Source organism: Schistocerca piceifrons, chromosome 8 (genome assembly GCF_021461385.2).
Source record: "Schistocerca piceifrons isolate TAMUIC-IGC-003096 chromosome 8, iqSchPice1.1, whole genome shotgun sequence".
NCBI classification, from domain to species: domain Eukaryota; kingdom Metazoa; phylum Arthropoda; class Insecta; order Orthoptera; family Acrididae; genus Schistocerca; species Schistocerca piceifrons.
In genome coordinates, this window is record NC_060145.1 from 489,422,136 (window position 1) to 489,437,337 (window position 15,202).

Here is a 15,202-nt window from a genome sequence, read left to right on the forward strand (position 1 = left end):
GTAATAAATGGTGACAGACTGTCACCTTTTAGTTCCACTGTTCCACTGTTGTGCCAGAACCAAGGAGGATGCAGATCTGTCCTGCAATGGCATTTGGATGAGTTGTTGATCTTCTTGGAGGGGGGAGGGGGGGGGGGGGGTCAGGATGGTGCAATCTGTCCCATCTCATCATGTTCTACGGCCTTCCATGAACCATTCTGTGCACACCCATTGCATTGCCAAAACACTTCATCCCAAATAAGCAACAATTTCCTGGGTGGATGTATCTCATTCTCTCAGGCCAATAATGTACTCTGTTTCAAACTCACTGATTTGAAGGTATGTTTCACACAACATGAGTGTAATGTACAGAATCATACCCTTTACAGTTTCCATTCAGTTACGTCATCAGGTGCTGTAAAGTAACTACAACTGCTGTATCCCATGTTACAATAATCCTATCAGCTTTTGTCAGCTGTGGCCCATTTTTATAGGTGTTCTATCAATGAAATGTAAATATATTCTGGCAACCCTTCCGAAAACTCTTAATTCTACCATCCCACACACAGAATATACCCCAAAAATAAACACATAAACACATATGCACAGTAGAAAAATACCTTTCCAAAAAAATCTTAAACTGAACACAAGGAAAATATCCATCAAAGTCTTCCCACAAAAACTTAGCCTCACACACACCTAAAAATATGACACAATTCTTAATCTACACATACACAAATAAATCATCTTTATAAAACTATTGTATCCATCATTAATACATCAGTTATAGTGCCTGTTCATATAACCATAGTCCTGTCATATTTCTTAGTCTGAAATGCTTCCATGAATTAGGGCAATTTAACCTGTTTGCATCAGGGCAAGGACAGCTTTCTACAATGAATGGACTACGGTGCAGCTCAAACATTTTTTTAAAATCTTCTTTTGTTTTTACAAGCATCAGGTCACTCACTCTGTACTAAGTAGGCTTGTACCTCAGATCATGCCTATGCTTCTGCTGTAACACCCCCATTGTCATTTGTTCTGCAATATACTTTTGTCTTTCTTGTTCAGATGTAGATGTACCAGATGGGAAATCTGAGGTTGGCTATTTTCATGTTCCATATCACCTTTAATTCCATGAACCCCATTGCACTACTGTTCACCCTGTTCATCACATCCTCAAATGTGGCAAACTATTCAGCCCAATAGGTATCTTTATGACTCCTGTACTTCAACATAATCATCTAAGTTCATGCATAAAGTATTCTGTGGGATGTCCGACAGGAGGTATACTGAGGTTCTTATGTGGTTTATAACTGCCTGTTGCATGAAGTTTTCCCATGCCTTTGCTTTCCCAACGTCCTTAAAATACTCTGTCTCCAGTTTCCTAATCATTGTCCTGCTTATTCATTCCATATATTTTAACATATTTGGCAAATCCATCCACAGCAAGCAGAATGTATTTTTGCCCACCCCTGCTAGTTGGTAATGGATCAAATACATATAATAAATGGCCAGTAGTGACCCTACACTGCAGGGCAAGATTTTCCGCATTTTCCCATGACTACCACTGGTGCTGAGCTTCTCATTGGCACAATGCCACCTGCACCAAGCTGCTTCCACATCCTACAGTCCATGTTATGAAACATAATGCCCATGCCTAAGAAGCGCATGCTCCTCAGGCCAGTATGGTTGCCACTTCTCTTTGTTCTCATCCTTCCTGTCAAATATCACCCCCTTATAAATTTGATAAAATTTAGAAAGATTTCTTTGCTCATTAGTCTCTAAACTGATTTTCAATCTGCATCCATCTCATGTCTTTACATATGCTCCTAATATGTTGTTTCTCCCATGCCTTTGGTGTCATTTGCTGTAGAAATTTAGCAATGTCCACCCAATCTTCAGCTTCATAATCACACATATCTTTCCCCATCCATTCAGTATCTAACCCAGCTTCATTCATACCAACTTGTAATAAATTATTAGGAACCAAAAAGGTATGAATTTCATTATCATTCTCACCATTCCCACTAAGTGAACCTCTGCTCACAGTACTATCATTCCCTATACTGTCTTCCCTCATCATAAATACATACTTTCCCCTCAATAATTCAAGATCTGTATCCACATTAAAGATTTCTTTGGAAACATTTTTGTATTTGCCATTTCCTTCATTCAGTTCCATGCTCTGCTTAGCAGATTCATGCTTACTAAGCTCACAATCCTCATGTGCCCACTTTTGAAACTACTTGGCCTCTTTGTTACCCAATCTTAAGAATCAAAATCATTCCCTGTTTTATTCTCCCATGTCTCCTTAAATATATGTGCTGCCCAACTTCTTCACTCATACCACTAGCAGCAGAATTTACATCACTTTGATTTATTGAAACACTCAACAATCCCTTCCACACAATCATTATCTGCAGCTATATTCTGCACATTACAACCACCACCACCAACGTTATCTGATGCAGGAAACATTGTCTGCTCACCAAAATTACACTCCTGGAAATTGAAATAAGAACACCGTGAATTCATTGTCCCAGGAAGGGGAAACTTTATTGACACATTCCTGGGTTCAGATACATCACATGATCACACTGACAGAACCACAGGCACATAGACACAGGCAACAGAGCATGCACAATGTCGGCACTAGTACAGTGTATATCCACCTTTCGCAGCAATGCAGGCTGCTATTCTCCCATGGAGACGATCGTAGAGATGCTGGATGTAGTCCTGTGGAACGGCTTGCCATGCCATTTCCACCTGCGCCTCAGTTGGACCAGCGTTCGTGCTGGACGTGCAGACCGCGTGAGACGACGCTTCATCCAGTCCCAAACATGCACAATGGGGGACAGATCCGGAGATCTTGCTGGCCAGGGTAGTTGACTTACACCTTCTAGAGCACCTTGGGTGGCACGGGATACATGTGGACGTGCATTGTCCTGTTGGAACTGCAAGTTCCCTTGCTGGTCTAGGAATGGTAGAACGATGGGATCGATGACAGTTTGGATGTACCGTGCACTATTCAGTATCCCCTCGACGATCACCAGTGGTGTACGGCCAGTGTAGGAGATCGCTCCCCACACCATGATGCCGGGTGTTGGCCCTGTGTGCCTCGGTCGTATGCAGTCCTGATTGTGGTGCTCACCTGCACGGCGCCAAACACGCATACGACCATCATTGGCACCAAGGCAGAAGCGACTCTCATCGCTGAAGACGACACGTCTCCATTCGTCCCTCCATTCACGCCTGTCGCGACACCACTGGAGGCCGGCTGCACGATGTTGGGGCGTGAGCGGAAGACGGCCTAACGGTGTGCGGGACCGTAGCCCAGCTTCATGGAGACGGTTGCGAATGGTCCTCGCCGATACCCCAGGAGCAACAGTGTCCCTAATTTGCTGGGAAGTGGCGGTGCGGTCCCCTACGGCACTGCGTAGGATCCTACGGTCTTGGCATGCATCCGTGCGTCGCTGCGGTCCGGTCCCAGGTCGACGGGCACGTGCACCTTCCGCCGACCACTGGCGACAACATCGATGTACTGTGGAGACCTCACGCCCCACGTGTTGAGCAATTCGGCGGTACGTCCACCCGGCCTCCCGCATGCCCACTATACGCCCTCGCTCAAAGTCCGTCAACTGCACATACGGTTCACGTCCACGCTGTCGCGGCATGCTACCAGTGTTAAAGACTGCGATGGAGCTCCGTATGCCACGGCAAACTGGCTGACACTGACGGCGGCGGTGCACAAATGCTGCGCAGCTAGCGCCATTCGACGGCCAACACCGCGGTTCCTGGTGTGTCCGCTGTGCCGTGCGTGTGATCATTGCTTGTACAGCCCTCTCGCAGTGTCCGGAGCAAGTATGGTGGGTCTGACACACCGGTGTCAATGTGTTCTTTTTTCCATTTCCAGGAGTGTACATTGTCTGGGAACCACTGCCTGATCACCATTAAATTCACACACATTACTGGAGGACGTGCTTTACTTTACACTTCCACTCACAAAATAATCTAGATCCAGGCACAATTGCCTCTAAATAACTAACACTGACATGGTGACAGGTTATCACCCCTGATAGTGTACAATGTGTTACACTGTTCTGCTGTACCTATATAATTTCTGTAGCTATTCACAAATTCATTTCCAATTGTACAGCACACATTCACTACCTCATATTGCAAAGCTGATTCTGATTCATAAAATACAGAAGCCAGACCAACACTATTAACTTCAGCATTCACAACATGCCACCCTCTTCATTAAATAAACCATAGTATCAACATGTCCCACAAGATTTCTTGATTCTTTGCAAAATTTTCTCTTATTAGCCTTCCTCTTATCATGCTGCTTAAAACGACCCTCAAATAAACCATTTCCTTAAACCACATCTGTTTCACAAATTCTTCCTTCCCTTACCTCTTTGCTTTTATTATTATTATTGATAAATCCTGTGTTATTTTAGCTAAAATTATTTTTCCATATTTTCTCCACCTTGTTTCTTTGCTCCTGTTACTATTGAAAGAATCCTTGTTATTTCTCCTGCAATTAATTTCCCATCTCATGTTCCGAGTTCCTGCATAATTCACTGTCTCAAAGTGGACTCTGTTTGGAACAAATCCTAGTTTAAAGAACCCTGTCCCCGTGGCCCTCCTTCATTAATCTCCCCTTTCCTGTCTCTATTCACACACCCTGGTCTTTGCCCATTTCTGTTATCATTCCTCCTAATTTCCATTCTCATCATCATATCTTCCCCTGTTCTCTCTTCAGTTATCACTCTGACTGCTCTTCTCCTTAATGTGGAAATTTCAGTTAGCACCCCCAATGGTCTGTCTGAATGCATCAATTTTCTCAATTCCTGCTGACGAAATTCCCTCGTACTCTTTCTGCCCCTGTTATACACTGCACCATTCAGAAATTCATTTCTAATCTGTTTTGTTTGTCTTGACCCCAATACCTATTTGTTGTTCTTGTTGTTGTTGTTGTTGTTGTGGTCTTCAGTCCTGATACTGGCTTGATGCAGCTCTCCATGCCACTCTATCCTTTGAAAGCTTCTTCATCTCCCAGTACCTACTGCAACCTACATCCTTCTGTATCTGCTTAGTGTATTCATCTCTTGGTCTCCCTCCATGATTTTTACCCTCCACGCTGCCCTCCAATACTAAATTGGTGATCCCTTGATGCCACAGAACATGTCTTACCAACCGATCCCTTCTTCTAGGCAAGTTGTGCCACAAACTCCTCTTCTCACTAATTCTATTCAATACCTCCTCATTAGTTATGTGATCTACCTATCTAATCTTCAGCATTCTTCTGCAGCACCACATTTCAAAAGCCTCTATTCTCTTCTTGTCTAAACTATTTTTTCTCCATGCTTCACTTCGATACATGGCTACACTCCTTACAAATATTTTCAGAAACGACTTCCTGACATTTAAATCTATACTCGATGTTAACAAATTTTTCTTCTTCAGAAACACTTTCCTTGCCATTGCCAGTCTACATTTTATATCCGCTCTACTTCGACCATCATCAGTTATTTTGTGCCGGCCGGAATGGCCGAGCGGTTCTAGGCGCTTCAGTTCAGAACCGCGCTGCTGCTGTCGCAGGTTCGAGTCCTGCCTCAGGCATGGATGTGTGTGGTGTCCTAGGTTAGTTAGGTTTAATTAGTTCTAAGTTCTAGGGGACTGATGACCTCAGATGTTGAGTCCCATAGTGCTCAAGCCATTTGAACCAAGTTATTTTGATCCCAAAATAGCAAAACTCCTTTACTACTTTAAGTGTCCCATTTCCTAATCTAATTCCCTCAGCATCACCCGACTTAATATGACTACATTCCATTATCCTCGTTTTGCTTTTGTTGGTGTTCATCTTATACCCTCCTTTCAAGATACTGTCCATTCCGTTCAACTGCTCTTCCAAGTCCTTTGCTGTCTCTGACAGAATTACAATGTCATCGGCGAACCTCAAAGTTTTTATTTCTTCTCCATGGATTTTAATACCTACTATGAACTTTTCTTTTGTTTCCTTTACTGCTTGCTCAATATACAGATTGAATAACATCGGGGAGAGGCTACAACCCTGTCTCACTCCCTTCCCAACCACTGCTTTCCTTTCACATCCATCGACTCTTATAACTGCCATCTGGTTTCTGTACAAATTGTAAATATCCTTTCACTCCCTGCCACCTTCACAATTTGAAAGACAGTATTCCAATCAACATTGTCAAAAGCTTTCTCTAAGTCTACAAATGTTAGAAACGTAGGTTTGCCTTTCCTTAATATTTCTTCTAAGATAAGTCGTAGGGTCAGTATTGCCTCACGTATTCCAGTATTTCTATGGAATCCAAACTGATCTTCCCTGAGGCTGGCTTCTACCAGTTTTTCCATTCATCTGTACAGAATTCACGTTAGTATTTTGCAGCCATGGCTTATTAAACTGATAGTTTGGTAATTTTCACATCTGTCAACACCTTCTTTCTTTGGGATTGGAATTATCATATTCTCCTTGAAGTCTGAGCGTATTTCACCTGTCTCATACATCTTGCTCCCCAGATGGTAGAGTTTTGTCAGGACTGGCTCTCCCAAGGCTGTCAGTAGTTCTAATGGAATGTTGTCTACTCCCGGGGCCATGTTTCGACTCAGGTCTTTCAGTGCTCTGTCAAACTCTTCATGCAGTATCATATCTCCCATTTCATCTTCATCTACATCCTCTTCCATTTCCATAATATTGTCCTCATGTACATCGCCCTTGTATAGACCCTCTATACACTTCTTCCACCTCTCTGCTTTCCCTTCTTTGCTTATAACTGGGTTTCCATCTGAGCTCTTGATATTCGTGCAAGTGGTTCTCTTTTCTCCAAAGGTCTCTTTAATTTTCCTGTGGGCAGTATCTATCTTACCCCTAGTGAGATAAGCCTCTATATCCTTACATTTGTCCTCTAGCCATCCCTGCATAGCAATTTTGCACTTCCTGTCGATATCATTTTTGAGATGTTTGTATTCCTTTGTGCCTGCTTAATTTACTGCATTTTTATATTTTCTCCTTTCATCAATTAAATTCAATATTTCTCCTGCTACCCAAGGATTTCTACTAGCCCTTGTTTTTTTACCTACTTGATCCTCTGCTGCCTTCACTATTTCACCCCTCAAAACTACCCATTATTCTTGTGGTGTATTTCTTTCCCCCATTCCTGTCAATTGTTCTTTTATGCTCTCCCTAAAACTCTGTACAACCTCTGGTTCTTTCAGTTTATCCAGGTCCTATCTCCTTAAATTCTCACCTTTTTGCAGTTTCTTCAGTTTTAATCTACAGTTCATAACCAATAGATTGTGGTTAGAGTCCACATCTGCCCTTGGAAATGTCTTAAAATTTAAAATCTGGGTTCCTAAATCTCTGTCTCACCATTATATAATCTATCTGATACCTTTTAGTATCTCCAGGCTTCCTCCATGTATACAACATTCTTTCATGATTCTTGAACCAAGTGTTAGCTATTATCAAATTATGTTCTGTGCAAAATTCTACCAGGTGGCTTCCTCTTTCATTTCTTAGCTATAATCCATATTCACCTACTATGTTTCTTTCTCTCCCTTTTCCTACTACCGAATTCCAGTCACCCATGACTATTAAATTTTCATCTCCTTTCACTACATGAATAAATTCTTTTATCTCATCATACAATTCATCAATTTCTTTGTCATCTGCAGAGATAGTTGGCATATAAACTCGTACTACTGTAGTAGGCATGGGCTTTGTGTCTATCTTGGTCACAATAATGCGTTCACTATGCTGCTTATAGTAGCTTACCCACACTCCTAGTTTTTTATTCATTATTAAACCTACACCTGCATTATCCCTATTTGATTTTGTATTTATAACCCTTTATTCATCTGACCAGAAGTCTTGTTCCTCCTGCCACCAAACTTCACTAATTCCCACTATATCTAACTTTAACCTATCCATTTCCCTTTTTAAATTTTCTAACCTACCTGCCTGATTAAGGGATCTGACATTCCATGCTTCGCCCGTAGAACACCAGTTATCTTTCTCCTGATAACGGCATCTCAATTTCACTTTCATCACTCATCCCATGTATGAAACCATCTTGTGTGCAGCAAGGAAGTTTGCAGCATGGTATTAGCTTTCACCCTGTTGTGGTTCTACCATTCGGTGCCTGTATAATGGGCCAACCCATATTTCCAGATGCACTGCGTAGTTCTAACTAACTTAATCTTACTGTTAACTTCGTCAATTTCCACATTATTCTTTACAGTAACAGCACCAACATCTTCCATTTCTTTCTTCAGATTGCTATCTGTACCCATCAATAAAATTTTTATTTCATGACAGGTATCCACAATTTTTCTATCCTCCTCAACAAGAGCTTGCTGTGTCTCCTCATCCCTTGTATTACACAACTGCTTGCCTGAATCAGTCACAACCATCAATTCAGCCTCAAGTGTATCAATTCTGGCAAACACATTTCCCCTCCACTTACCCAAACTTTACTTTTAAATCCTCCACTTGACTGGTTAATCCCTAAATTTTATCACTCAAATCATCTTTTAAATACCCAATAGAATTATCTGTTTTACTCCCTACAGAACTTTCTAAATTAGCCATAGAATTTTCAGTTTTACTGTCGATATGAATCATCAACCAAATGCCCATATCTTCCATAGTCATTTCCCTTGCTTCTTCCTGCTTCTGCAAACCCTGAGGCTCACTTCCATTAGCTGTGGATTCACAGTCATTAACTCACTTTTTAGTTTCATGATCAGTTCCTTTGGCTGGCAAAGAAACTAAATAATTACAAAATTAATGTACCTGCTACTTAACTTTTGATGTGTCTATACTTCTGCTCCATTGTCGAGTCATCTGATGATGTGCATTGCAAAAGAAAGAAGGAATGAAGATTAGGGTTCAGCATGCCTTCGACATAGAGGTCATTAGATATGGGGCACAGGCTCAGATTGTTTCAAAGCTTGGGAAGGAAATCAGTCATGCTCTTTTCAAAGGAACCAACCCAGCATTTTTGTGGAGCAATTTAGGGAAATCATGGAAAACCAAATTCAAGATGGCCAGATGCGGGTTTGAACCGTCATCATCCTCAATATGAGTCCAGTGTGTTAACCATTGTGCCGCCTCACTCAGTGATGTTTTGCACTGGCAAAGGACAGCACAATGTGGTGTGGAATGCCATACTGGTTAGCAGTGACTGACCAGATGGGTGGTTGGTGTGGGCTTGGACAATGGTCGCCGGAACTGCATCTCTAAAATTTATCGTAGATTTTCACACTAGTTCCACACAATCCCGCACTGCCTACTGAGTCCATTCAGTCTGAATTACACTGGATTGACCTCACAAACTGCAACCATACCACGGACTTTTGTTAACATTGTGGTGAGTGATGAATAAATGTTTTGTAAAATGTGCCAAAATTAGTCAGTTCACCTTTTCTCTATCAATCAGTTCACAGCACACACATGTAAGACACAAAAATATCACCGACACACAACCCAGCACAATACTGTTCAATGAGCATCTGTGGGATGTGGCTGGACTTAATAAAGCTGCTGTGTTGTATGTCCAAGAGCGTCAACGATCATCTGTATCTGTCTCAATGTAAAAAAAAAAAAAAAAAAAAAAAAAAAAAAAGAAAAAAAAAAAAAAAAAAAAAAAAAAAAAAAAAAAAAAAAATTATTATTACAGGAAGAAATTGCTGCACTAGAGATTACATATGCACTCATGGTTGGTTAAAGTTTTTTGTAACTCGAGTTTATTGCTTCTCCCATAAATAGAAAAATATAAATGACAGTTTATCTCTGAAAACTGACAATGCCATTGAGGGCTCATATGCCTGTGTAGGCTATCACCTAATTCACGGTAAGTCCTGTGAGCTTTCCTCAACAAAATAATTAAAGTTTCACAGCACCAGTTCAAACTACAAGTCCCATGCTTGCTTCCCACTAAAATTACTGAAGTCCTTCTTATAGCTGAGTGCAACAGCCTAAAATTGATAAAGTTCCCGTGAGCTTGTCCTGATTGCAATAAACATAACACCAGATTCTCTAAGTCCAGATTGGTCACTGAAAATAATTCCACACATAAAAAAGGGTCATAAGTTCATACACAAGACCTACCACAAATTTCTCAAAGTTCAGAGTTAGAGACTTAGAATGATTCAGCATTTACAAACCATGGCTATGTAGCTACTCATCAAACAACAACAATTCACAGAGACTGCCCCCGAGACAAGTCTATACTTAACTTCCTGTTTAAAGATGGCCACCACCCTTACAAGCTCTTGGTCTATGACCACTAAAATCAAATCAACAACTCAGTAACTCAACTGCTGAAATTCATAATTTAAACATTTAACATATCTATCATACACCTATTTATAAGTAAATTTTCCAAGAAATGCCATGCTACTGTTTGTTTTCTCCTACTTGGCATAGTTTCTTCACAAATAAGATTTTTCTGTGACTGTCCTTAACTTTTCAGGCTTTTAGGAATAGGTATTAACAAATAATTTAAACTATAAATTCTAATAATTTTCTACTTATTTCTAGTTTATAGTACTACTGGCACTTTCAGGATTTTTATAATTATTTAGCAAGAAAATCTGTTTTCACTGCACAAAATGAATATTTCGGTTGGTCATTTAAAAATGTGTACCATTTTAGGGAGTCTATGATGATTATCCAATAGAGTTCTATGAGATGTAGCCATAGACACATTGTTTCTTGTAATTGCACAATGTGTTGCTGAGATATTTGCTTTTATGGTTCAGAAAATATACATAATAATTAATTTACAATACCTCACAAACTGAAGCAGATATCAAAAGTGCATCTTCACTTACATAATCATCTCTTTTTTCTGCTGAAGGTGAGCTTACTAGCTCCTCAGTGACACATATGAATCAATAGTTATTAATTTCTAAATAAGTTTACTTTTCACACAGTCATAATAATGCGACTATGAGAACATCTCCATTGTCCCCCTTCAACTGTTGAGTTTTTCCTCTTGGGAAGCATATTGCGTCTCTCCTTTGTGTCTCAAAGGCACTGTCTGTGGAGAGAAGTGTGAACTGGCCTCCACATGCTCCTGTCAAACTGCTCTATGTGTGAAATCAGTCTCTTTTGCCTTCCCAATAGGCTGTCTCCTTAAAAGGCACAAGACAAATGTCAAACATTTGTAGCAAAATTTCACTACAACCATGGAACTGATGCTAATAACACTATCCTAAAATGTAACAGTTTTGCTATAGGAAAAATAATCTATTACACATAGCTCAAGTTGTAGTGTGTTCTTCTACCAAATACTAACATTTATCCCACAAAATATTCTATATCCCTATTTTTAAATGCTCTAGCTTCAAATTAAGCTTTTTTTGCCTATTGATATTCATAATATGTTCTATTCCCATATGCTGGGAGACCGTGGATATAATTTCAATGTGTGTGTGTGTGTGTGTGTGTGAGAGAGAGAGAGAGAGAGAGAGAGAGAGAGAGAGAGAGAGAGAGTGCTGGCAACACACCAGTCGGCACTATGAACACTCTATAGTAGATGTTGTACTAAGTCGTCTATGACAAGAGAAAACCAAGATAAGCCTCCAAGCTACACGCCGATAACACCCCCTGGGCAGCATGTATCTGTGATATGGACACAGACAAGATTCAAGAATTAGTACATGTTATTTAATTGTTGTTAACCACAGAACTTCAAATTGAATCAAAGTTAAGTACTCAATTGGTTCCTATAATAAAGTGTATTTTAATCAAATGTGCATTTCGTGTTGTAGTAAGAGAAAACCAGCCACTCACCTATCATACCACCCTCCCCAGCCAGGAACCACGAAACACTAGAAGAGGGCAGAGCCACAACAAGTGGCACTGAGTCTGACCAGCAAGTATTGTTTGTTTTTCATGTGTTCTAGGTTGCTGCAGGGGAGCTGTCATTACAGTGATTCTATTTGCTAATTTGTTCTCATTGTTGCATGTATTACAGGAGGAGAGCTGCAGAAGTAATCTATTTCTCTTTTCAGAGTCTTTGCACATTGATTTTCTATTTGTCTCTTCATATTTTGCTATAATTTGTCATTCTATTTGTCTCTTCATATTTTGCTGTAATTTGTCAATGTTAGGATAGCTACCTTGCCCCCTCTGCCCACTGCTCCTACCCTGGAACTAAATTAGATTTTTCAGTTTCAGAACCAGCAAAACACCACATTGCTGTCTATTGTACAGCAACTGCTTGCCGCACAAGTTGCATCGGCTGCCCAACTGACCAATCAACAAGTACCACCAAACAACATTCCATCGTTTCGGCACTTCAGTGAAAAAGAAGAAGAATGGCTTGAATATCTCATAGAGTTACAGATCTACTGTCAAGTCCATAGATTTCAAGATATTGTGAAATCTCATTTCCTGTCCATCACGTGAACCCATGTTTCACTTAATTCAAAAACGCTTCCCTAGATTATCTCCCAAAGCACTCTCCTATGATGAAGTAGTAGGTGCATTAAGTCACTATTACAAACAGCAGATTCAGATCTCAGTAGCCAGATTTCAGTTCATTTGTCTTAAGAAAAAGCTGGAACAGACCTACTGTCAGTGGTATACCGACTTGCAGGGTCTCACTACGTAGTGTAAATTCAAATGTAGTTTGGCATCTTTTACAGTGACATGATGATCCATGATGCGATCACGTACAATATCCCTGATAGCAGAATTAGAGAACAGATTCTCCAGTACTCAGATCCTTCACACCATCAAGTGTTGCAAATATTAGAACAATTCCATTCAGTCGCCCTAGCTGCCAATAAATGTGATCGGGTCCTGATTTGTTGGGTCAATAAAATCTTGCTCGTGGCCTCTCCACTGAGCCACTGCGACCAGCATACACACAGATCAGCAGACAGCCTAGTGAACAATTAGCCAGGCCTGTAAATCTAGTGAAGTCTTGCCCTCACTGTTTTGCTCACCATAAGCAGCAAGATTGCCTGTCACACAATGCGATATGTTACTCATGTGGAAAGAAAGGCTACGTCTAGGCAGTTTGCTTGCAATTGCAAAAGAACGCCAATTCTGCCCAATCCTGCAACAGGCCTTATGCACATTCTGTGAAACCAGTGTTTTCAAAACCAGCAGTAATTCAAGTAAGGTTGTGCTCTCGTCTCGCACCAGTGTGGTTTATTTATTTATTTATACATCAAGTACTGTGGGACCAAACTGAGGAGCAAATCTCCAAGGCCATGGAACGTGTAAGTACATGAAATTACAACATAAAAATAATAACAGATAAAAATAAAATGTTTATGAACTGAAAAAATGTCAAGCCACAAGTTTCATTAAATGCAGTCAAAAATACAACATAAAAATCAGCTTAATTTTCCAAGGTACTCCACAACAGAATAGGAGGAGTGACTCATGAGGAAATTCTTCAGTCTTGATTTGAAAGCAAATGGATTACTGCTGAGATTTTTTAACTCTTGTGGTAGTATATTGAAAATGGATGCAGCAGTATACTGCACACCTTTCTGCACAAGATTTAAGGAAGTGCGATCAAAATGCAGGTTGGATCATTGCCAAGTATTAAATGAGTGAAAGCTGCTTGGGAATAAGCTGATATTGTTAACAAGAAATGACAGTAAATAATATATTTATTGAGAGGCCAATGTTAAGATACCCAGACAAGTGAAAAGGAGTCAACAAGAGGTTCATGAACTTACGCCACCTATTGCCCAAACAGCCCATTTCTGAGCCAAAAATATCCATTTAGAGTTGAATGAGTTATACCACCATAATACCATATGACCTAAGTGAATGAAAACAAGCAAAGTAGACTAATTTTCATGTCAAACAATCACATACTTCAAATACCATTCGAACAGGAAAAATTGGTTGTATTAAGTCTTTGAACAAGATCCTTAATGTGGGTTTTCCAAGACAGTTTACTATCTACCTGAACTATGAGCTATAAACTGTAAAAACTGAGTCTTACTGTGATTTAGCATTAGTTTATTTTCTACAAGTTATGAAATTATGTAATGAACTGCACTATTTGAAACTGAGCCAATGTTGTACACAACATCCTTTACTACCAAGCTAGTGTCATCAGGAAACAAAAATATTTCTGAGTTACCTGTAACACAAGAGGGCATATTATTTATATAAATAAGGAACAGGAGTGGACCCAACACTGATCCCTGGGGCAGCCCCCATTTGATTGTCGCCCCCCTCTGCCCACCCCCCACCCTGGAGACCCCACATCACAGCCATTCTCAACACTGTGAATAGTGACCTTTTGCTGTCTGTTGTTAAAGTAAAAGGTGAACCAATTGTGAGCTACTCTCCGTATTCTGTAATGATCCAACTTCTGGAGCAATATTTTGTGATCAACACAATCAAATGCCTTAGTTAAATAAAAAAATACGCCTACCATTCGAAACATTTTGTTTAATACATCCAGTACCTCACCCGAGTAAAGAGAATATAGCATTTTCAGTTTTTAAATGACTTCTAAAGTCGAACTGTACATTTGATAACAAATTATGTGATATAAAATGATCAATTATCATTACATACATAGCCTTTTCAATAACGTTAGCAAACACTGATGGCACAGAAATAGGTCTACACTATCCCTCTCTCCATTTTTATAATGCGGCTTTACTACTGAGTACTTTAATCGTTTAGAAAAATGACCATTCCTAAAGGAAAAATTACAAATATGGCTAAGTACAGGGCTAACATGTGCAGCACAGTACTTTAATATTCTGCTAGGCACTCCATTATATCCATGAGAGTCTTTAGTCTTCAGTGCTTTAATTATTAGTTCTATCTCCCCCTTGTCTGTATCTCAAAGGAGTATTTCAGACATCAATATCAGAAATGCATTTGCCAAGAGAGTTATATGATTCCCTGTAGAAACTAAATTTTTATTTAATTCACCAGCAATGCTCATAAAATGATTGTTAAATACTGTACATGTACCTGATTTATCAGTAACAAAAATATTTTTACTACAAACTGACTTTATATCATCAACCCTGTGCTGTTGACCAGACACTTCTTTTCACAACTGACCATATAGTTTTAATTTTGTCCTGTGAATTAGCTATTCTATTTGCACACCACATACTCTTTGCCATCCTAACAACATTTGTAAGCACCTTACAATACTGTTTGTAATGGGCAACTGTAGTTTGA